The sequence below is a fragment of the Capsicum annuum genome, chromosome 4 (genome assembly GCF_002878395.1).
Source record: "Capsicum annuum cultivar UCD-10X-F1 chromosome 4, UCD10Xv1.1, whole genome shotgun sequence".
Classification (NCBI taxonomy): Eukaryota; Viridiplantae; Streptophyta; class Magnoliopsida; order Solanales; family Solanaceae; genus Capsicum; species Capsicum annuum.
Window position 1 is genome coordinate 225,940,023 of NC_061114.1, and position 9,255 is coordinate 225,949,277.

General features: G+C 37.2%; 1 pseudogene; it reads left to right on the forward strand.

The window, feature by feature from the left end:
• Window positions 1-5,153: 5,153 nt before the first annotated feature.
• Window positions 5,154-9,255, forward strand: part of LOC107868561 — an 8,914-nt pseudogene continuing 4,812 nt past the window's right edge.

A 9,255-nucleotide genomic window follows, 5' to 3' on the forward strand; every position in this document is an offset into this window, starting at 1 on the left:
TTGGGACCTGACAAATTCCAGATTTGCCCCGGGTAGTCACACATCCCTAACAAAGGCAACTACATGTCCGGGACTCGAACCTGAGACTTCTAGGAAACTCCATGTTCGGGGCTCGAACCTGGAACTTCTAGTTAAGGATGAAGGAAAACTTATCACTCCGCCATATTTTTCATTGGTTTCAAATGATTACTAATCTGTTCATGTACGAATGCACCTATAATGCACATGATTGTCTAAACAAAAAATAATAAATTTATTCTTCGAATTTCAACAATTCAACACTCAAATATACTCTAAATAAGTTCAAATTTGGAATATAAGCCTTATAAATCACAAAGAATGAAACACAACAATCAGTTTATCAAAAACAGAACAAATCTAGCAAACTCATTTAACCTTCTTTCTTTTTCAAGTCTACACTTTAATCATCTAATAATTTTTTTAATACAAAATTGAATAGTTGAAATAAACTTTTCCTTTTTTTCTAAATAGACGTTTTGAATACTAGTTATGAGTGCATGGAACTACGTGGTTACGGCTCACAAGCCAACGGCCGTTACACATTCATGTGCTGGTTATTTCACCTCTCCCTCACACATCACACCTCAATCTCATCATTGCGTATGTATTTTCTTCCCATATTTGCTTTATTGGTTTTGTTACAAATAACATCTTGTTGTCGCATCAGAAGTTGAATAATTGAAAAATGAGATTATTCAGAAATACACGTTGAATGCTGAGGTTACGCATTAAATTTCTGATGGTAGATCTATAGTAATCAAAAAATCGTTTGTGATTATTCCAGAAGAAGTGAACAAATTTTTTTTCTTGCACATCTTGACTCCTAAGTTTTTGAAGTTGTAATATTGCAATCGTATACCTTATCGAATATTGAAGGTTTATAGATTGGTTCGATTGACTGCAGATTGATTGGACAGTTCTGTTTGAGGTACTGTCCTTCCTAGCTAATAGACTATAATGGTCTCCGTTTCATAGGGTTCAACGTTTGCTGGATTATTGATACAAGAATTACAAGGACAACACGAAACACACTTCAAAATCAGTTCACAAGATCAAAGATCCGAGGATCCTTTTGAAGACCACACTCGGATTCAACAAACAACAACAAGAACACAATGTATTGATGTGTTTATCACCTAAAAACAGCTATGTTAACAACAACAAGATGAAGAACAACAACAATGGAACAAGAACAACAAGTCACGGATTTGAATTACAAGAACACAAACAAACGATTACAACATAAACAAAATGGATAGATAGTTAGACCTTGGTTGGTATAATCTTAAGAATCCAAGAATATGGTAATCTTGGACCCTTAACACTACACACAACGGTTAACCTAACTCCTACGCTGACACAAGAGGAACTTTACCTCCTCTAAACACCAATGTCTCAAGCCAACATTGCAACACAAGTGATATCCACACTTGTTGCCCTCATTTCGGTGTGGTGGCTATTCCAAGCCCTACAACTAAAGGTGTTTCATGTTTCAAGTCTTACATCAATGAACAACTAATGAGAAAAAGACCTAAAATGTTCTATTGATATTCTATTACAAGACAAGGTAAAATGACAACAATGCCCTTAAAGGGTGGGGTGGCCATGGAGTGCATTTGGACCCAATGAAGTGACAAAAATACCCTTTCATGACCCATTAAGTGTTGTCCAAAACCGTGAGTCCTCAAGTCTTCGATGCTCCAAGCAATCTTCCACACACGGCCTTACTTGTGCTCAAAACGGGTCTTCCTTGTATATTCTTATGCCCTCGGGGTGATCAAGTCTTGAGCCTTTAAATAATGACCTCCAATCATGTCTTCAAAAATTAAGGTGGCCATTTGACTTGTATCATCCTTCCCTTCTTGAAAAGGATTCGACCTCGAATCAAACCTTGCAAGAACAAAGAGAAGACAAACAAGCACCACATCCTTATGACATGAGGGTTAGAGTTAGTATAATAAATTTGAGATATAACCACACGTCCTTTGTTGTAATCACGAGGGACTTAGAAAAAAAAATTACAAAGGAGTTGGCGAAAGGAATCACCATCAAAGGATGGTGTCCTAATTGAAAGTAAAGTCCACCTAACACATATAACAATATCACTCAAACAAGTGGACCGACCAACAACTATCCATCCTTCACACCCTAAGAAGTTACTGGGATTGAATGGGAGACGTAACCAAGGGCTTAGGTCTCGGCTACTCTCACTTTCCCCTAGGGTGTCATCCTCGAAATTAAGCAAGCCCTCTTTATCACTATTGAAAATATCATGAACTAAAAGAGGGTTGAGAAAGGTGTTCCATAAGTCAACTTCAAATACAGGGTTCCCATGCATGCACTTACTACTAGTTTCAAAATTTCCACTAGGAATATGCCCAACATAAGAAACACATAGAGACGAAGTAGATGGCATTTCAAAGCACATATCATCTTCTCTTTCACAAGAGTTGTCCTCACATACATACAAACCATCACGGGAAGCCAAAGGACCACAATCAAAATCATCTTCACAAATGCAATCACAACTCGGGTTTTCTAAATATTCAAGCAAATCAAGATCATCTACGCCCGGTTGATCATTTTGCTCACCCTCACTAGTTGTTGGCAATTCACATACCAACGTAGATTCACCTTGTTTTTCACAAAGGTCAACTAGTGCATGAATACTCTCGTCACTTGGTAATGGAACCTTAGTCAAGTTGTAAGTGCTAGCACCGGCCAGATGGACACAAATCATTCTCACGAGGAGAATCAATTTCGTCATCGAAAGGATCAACTAGTGCTTGTGTACCTACAACAAAAGTTTGGTCCTCATGTGACCTAACAATATCAAGAGTATCACAAAATGAAGATTCATGCACTCCTACACTAGGTAAAACCGCAACTACGTTCATAGGAGTGTAGGGGATAACATTTTTACCTCGTAGCTCACATGAGCTACGGTCTTCATCTTGACGTGTGTCCGAGTAGCCCACTTGCTCCCTTGGAACTCCCATATGATCCAACCTTTCATTTATCACTTCCCATTAACGGGTAATGGCTTCAAGTTTAGCCAAAATAGCACTTGCAGCCGCGGGTTCCATCGTAATTGCACCTAAAAAAAAAAAAGAACAAGTCTACAAAATAAAACACAAGTTAGTTTGAAACAACCTCACCACACTCTCACACACTTGATCGTTTCACACTTGGATTCATAAGTGTTGCAAGTCGGCTTGTAGTTCGTGATGGGTCGAGAGGTGAGTTTACTCCTTGGTCGGAATGGATTCTTTGTTTGAAGACTCAAGGAAATAATGTCCGAACTTGAACCAAGAAATTCTACGATTCAAAAACAAGAAAAGCACAAAATAACTCTAACACAAACAAACAGGCACAAAAACTTAACTAACAAGCTAGTAGGAGATTACTAGGTCGTCAATTAGTGTTCAAACCAACAAACGAAACTAAGAAACAATAAAATGAAACTAAGAAATCTAAAAGTTGAACTCAAAATATTGCGTGAACAGTAATTTAGTGATGTGACAGTCCACTATTGGCCTCGATTTTGTCAAAATTTTACTCTCAAATTTCAAATCTTGACCAATCTATAATTTGAAAATGGTGGACTTGGTTAATGGAGGGAAATTTGATCTTGGAGCTTCATTTTCAAGTTCAAAACAAAACTTGACCTTTTTGGTACTTTCTCCTTGAAACAAGATCCTTAAATCAAGGAAAGTAGGTAAAGAGTGGTTGTCAAGTCTTTTGAGTGATGTGATCAAGTCTTTCACCAACAAGTACTACAACTTGGTCTTTTACCTTTTGTGGATCTAATGTTCACTTTTTGTTTTAACAAAAGATGAAAAGGGTGAAGAACAACAAGAACACAATAACAACACCAAGAACAACAACAAATTCCAACGCCCAACTCCACAACAACAAGGCCTTCAATACGATCAAGGCTTAGAATGACAACAACATCAAATCAGCCACACTTTGTTCACATTAACAACATCAACAAGTTCAAGTTCAAGCTTAGATTTGGACACTTTTTAGTGTTGGTGAAAAAGAAACCAACACTAGAAACACTCTAAACAACAAAAGACTACAAGATCTAGTCACAAAGAAATATGTCTTGGCCAAGACAACAACAAGAACAACAACTTTCTCGGCCAAGAACAACAAGAACAAACAGATTACTCCTTTTCTGAATTTTTTTTTTCCAGTTTTTCAACTCTTTTTTTTTATATATATTTTTTTTCAACTCTCAAGCCCAAGATTGATCTTGTTAGAACAAAATCAAAAATGACTTTGATACCAAATGATACAAGAATTACAAGGACAACACGAAACATACTTCAAAATCAGTCCACAAGATCAAAGATCTGAGGATCCTTTTGAAGACCACACTCGGATTCAACAAACAACAACAAGAACACAATGTATTAATGTGTTTATCACCTAAAAACAACTATGTTAACAACAACAAGATGAAGAAGAACAACAATGGAATAAGAACAATAAGTCACAGATTTGAATTACAAGAACACAAACAAACGATTACAACATAAATAAAATGGATAGATAGTTAGACTTTAGTTGGTATAATCTAAGAATTCAAGAATATGGTAATCTTGGACCCTTAACACTACACATAACGGTTAATCTAACTCCTATGTTGACACAAGAGGAACTTTACCTCCTCTAAAGACCAATGTCTCAAGCCAACATTATAACACAAGTGATATCCATACTTGTTGCCCTCATTTCGGTATGATGGCTATTCCAAGCCCTGCAACTAAAGGTGTTTCATGTTTCAAGTCTTACATCAATAAACAACTAATGAAAAAAAGACCTAAAATATTCTATTTATATTCTATTACAAGACAAGATAAAATGACAACAATATCCTTTAAGTGGGGTGGTCATGGAGTGCATTTGGACCCAATGAAGTGACCAAAATACCCTTTTATGATCATTAAATGTTGTTCAAAACCATGAGTCCTCCCGCCTTTGATGCTCAAGCAATCTTCCACATACGGTCTTGCTTGTGCTCAAAACGGATCTTTCTAACCAAGTCTTGAGCCTTTAAATGATGAGCTCCAATCATTTCTTTAAAACTTAAGGTCACCATTTTAGTTGTATCAATTATATTTATGGTACCTGGACTTCATTGTCAACAATTTATTCACTTTGACGAGGAAGGCAAGCTGAAGGAAGCTTTTAGCATCAGGTATCCTCGGATTTACCTTTATACGGTGAAGGGCTTTAGATACTCCTAACGTTACCTACATGTCTCCATGGAGTGATTCTTTATGTGAATTATGCCTAAGAAGTACATCCTACTCTTTATGTAGGAGGATTGCTTAATAGTCGTGGTTACGACTGTGTTTCACCTCGAACTCATGATGTTGATCAAGGGACCGTTCTACTTGACTGATAGTTCATTATTTTGTGGGTTTTGTTAGATATGAGTGCTGTGAAGTGTTGGACATGAAATTCTGGTATGGTTGCCAGAAGCCTACATTTGTTGTTATATATAAGGTGTGTGACTTCAAATAATAATGTAGTAATGATGCTTAATTTACCATTTTAATTTAGCTAAATGGTTTTTTTCATTTTAATTACTTAATTGTGATGCTTGTTAACTTTCAGGAGGATAACAAAAATGCCCGACATGTCAAAGCATATGAGGTTCCCTTGGAGAATGGCCCTAATATTGAACAAAGAGAGATTTGGGCTCTGAATAATATTGATAATGGAGCTTATTTGCTATTACAAGTATCTCCGCCACTGTGTGGTGTACTTATTATTGGAGAAAATGTGATTGTTTACTGCTGCAACGGTTCTGCTGTTAACGTTACTTACCCAATTGAACATGGCTTAGAGGTATAATTTACTAATTTTTCTTGTGTTCTTAAACAACCAGCGTAGTTGACCTGAACTAACCAGCTAAACCTGTTATCAAGAAAGCTGTTAAATAAATTCTGAATGAGATATTGTCTTACTAATATTTTGTTTGTTCGTTCAAGACTATAACAGCGTATGATCAAGTTGATGCTGATCGATATTTGCTTGGGGATCATAACGGGGTCTTCATCTACTAGCAATCACTCATGGAAAGGAGAAGTAAGTCTGCTTTTTCTGCACTATGTCATTTCTACCTTTGCTGAGTTGTTGCTGATAAATGTTTGTTTGGATCTTGGCTTAGCTGCTGAATAAAATGTTTAATAAAGACATATTCCGCTCTTTCCAGAGTTACCGGAGTCAGAATCAATTATTTGGGAGAAACTTCTATTGCATCAACCATTTCATATCTATGTGACCCTTTTATCTATATTGGCTCGAGCGATGGAGATTCACAGGTACTTTAAACTGCTGACTTAAAATTTAAGCTAATGTGGAACTTTATCCTTAAGTACGATTGCTCGTTTCATCTTGTACATGGTTTAAAAGGAATATGTGCCTTGTTCTCTATATGTGGCTCGCTGAATTGAATTATAGTCAGCTTTATTTTGGTGAGATAGGTATATTAATGATATATATGTTTCAACTTACGCCATTCCATTAATGTTTTTCAATTCACATTCAGCTGGTAAAGTTCAGTCTCCAGAGCGCTGAAATCTATCCTATGGAAGTTCTAAATAGGTATGACAATTTGTGACCAATTGCGGACTTCTGTCTAGTGGACTGCGAGAAGCTAGGTCAGCATCAGGTTTTGACTTGCTCCGGAGCCTATAAGGATGGGTCGCTTTGTATTGCTCGGAATAAAATTGGAATACATGAACAGGTCTTGACATGCATTTAAGTTATTTTTCAGTGGATGTCTCAAAACCTTATAATAACTCAATCTATATGCCAACGCTACTTATAGGTGTCTGTGGAGCTTAGAGGGATCAAAGGAATGTGGTCTCTTCGTTCAGCTATTGATGATTCATATGATTCGTTCTTGGTTTTTAGTTTCATTGATGTGACGCGTTTTTATCAAATTGTGCTGGATGAAACTTCAAGAGAAGGTTTTACTTCGTTATCACTGGTTGAAGCCTCGATAGAGGGTTTCAATTCTGATGTCCAGACCTTGTTTTGTCATCAGGCTGTATATGATCAGCTTGTACTGGTATGCCTATGTGCAAGATGTAAGTAAATAGGATTACATGTTTAGTCTTGGCTTTCTGCTCCTGGGTGGATGGGGACAATATGGAATAATCAGTGGATGAATCACTACTGATGAAGGATTTAATCAAGTTTGTGATTTCATAATATAGATCTGATTGCCGGTTTATATACTTTAAGGTCTATATGGAATTGGTATGCTCTAACCTTTTCCTTTTGGATGAAGAATGAGTGCGACTTTGCCTGTATGAAATGTGGATAAGTAATTCATATGATCTTTAAATTTTAAGTAGCTAGCGGAGAGTAGGTTAGAGAGCATATCAAATGTTGGTACATTGTGAAATAACTACTTTACTTCTCTTGGGTTCAGTTGTCTCCGCTGCTTTTTGTTGGTACTCGTTCTGGTGTGTTATGCGGATGCAATAACAAATAGTCTTGAAGATTTGTCACATCTTTCTGTTGTTTTCGATTTTCTTGCGAGAGGAAAAACACCAAAGTTGTCTCCTTCTGTTACATTAGTCACCAGCTTGTGCAGGTTGTTTGGCTTTTCTCTGTCATATTTGAGATGACGCTTTGTCAGTTTCTGCGACTAGTTATGGCTAGTTTCTGCGACTAGTTATGGCTAATGTGTTCTAATTGGTTTCATTTAGACAGTTAAATTTGAGGCAGACTTCTTTCTGTCTTCATTTGTGTAGTAATCTTCCATTTCTTTGGTAGACTATAGTGCGTAATGACCGTATACTGATTGCTTAAGGTAAAATATTTTTATCAACCATCCCCGACAAGCATACTTCTGGCTGAAATGTATTGAATGACATCTGTTTTTAATGGACAGTTGCGCATAAATTGTCGTGCAGGTTACTCCAAACTCTGTAAGATTGGTCAATTCTGTCTCCAAACATATGAAAACCGAATGGTTTGCTCCAGGCCCGTTGACTGTTGCAACTGCGAAAGCCACTCAGGTTCACCTCTTGCATTTGTACGTGGCTTTATTATTGTCACTCCACTCTTCTACCGTTTAGCTCAAATGCAGCTATTTTTTCCTTTTACAGATACTGTTGGCTACTACTGTGGGTGGCCATCAGCTTCTGGTATGCCTAACAATTGGTAACGGTGTTTTAAAGGAAATGGCAAATATCAAGTTGGGTGGTGATGTTTCGTGCTTGGACATAAACCCAATTACTGCGAAAGCAAACTCTAGTATATTTGCAGCAGTTGGAATGTGGGAAGACAATAGTGTCAACATATATGCACTTCCTAAGTTGGATTTCATTGGAAAGGAAAATTTAGACGGGGTAGATTCACTTCCTCATTCTATTCTCATGTGTTCCTTAGACTGGGTATGTCCTCTTATCTTTTTAGCATTCCTCTAGGGCTAAAGTCCATATCTTTGTCTAACGTTTTCTTTCTTCCAGAGATCTTATTTGTTGTGTGGCCTCAGTGATGGTCATCTCATGCATTTTGAATTGAACATGACTACCGGTGAGTTAACTGGCAGGAAAAAAGTGTCTATTGGGAACCAACCCGTAACACTTTGTACTTTCTTATCTAAAGAAGCTACACGTGTTGTTGCTGCCTCAAACAGTCTAATGGTTATCTACAGCAATAACAACAAGATACTTTATAGTGAAGTTAATAATATTGAAGGTGTTATTCATATGTCCCCATACAATGTAGAAGCTTTTCCAAATATGTAAGTTGTTCCTTTTTCTCTGTATTATTGGTAGTATTGCGTCTTTAGTTTTAATCGCGATTATGAAAATTTTGATCTATCTCTTGATTGAAGTGCTTAGTGAGCTTGACTTGCTAGCTTAGGCACCTATTACTGGTGTTGACGTTGAATAATTGAAGTATCTTGTTATTTCCTTGACTTGCGTGGAATTTGTGGACATTGTCTGTTGTCTGTTGTTGCTGTTGCTGTGGTCGTTTCTTCCACTGCTTTGGATTGGGTTATTGGCTGGGAACCTGTATTTGGGGCGGTGGGTGTTGAGTCCGGTGGTGTTTGCCCCCTAATTGAGTATAGTTTTGTTTCGGGAGTATTCCTTTGAATTTGTGTGAGCCTTGTATTGCCTTGCTGCTGATTTGATACTACCACCGTGTATATCTGTATATTTTCCTATACTTTCATGTAGTTGTGGCTGTGGG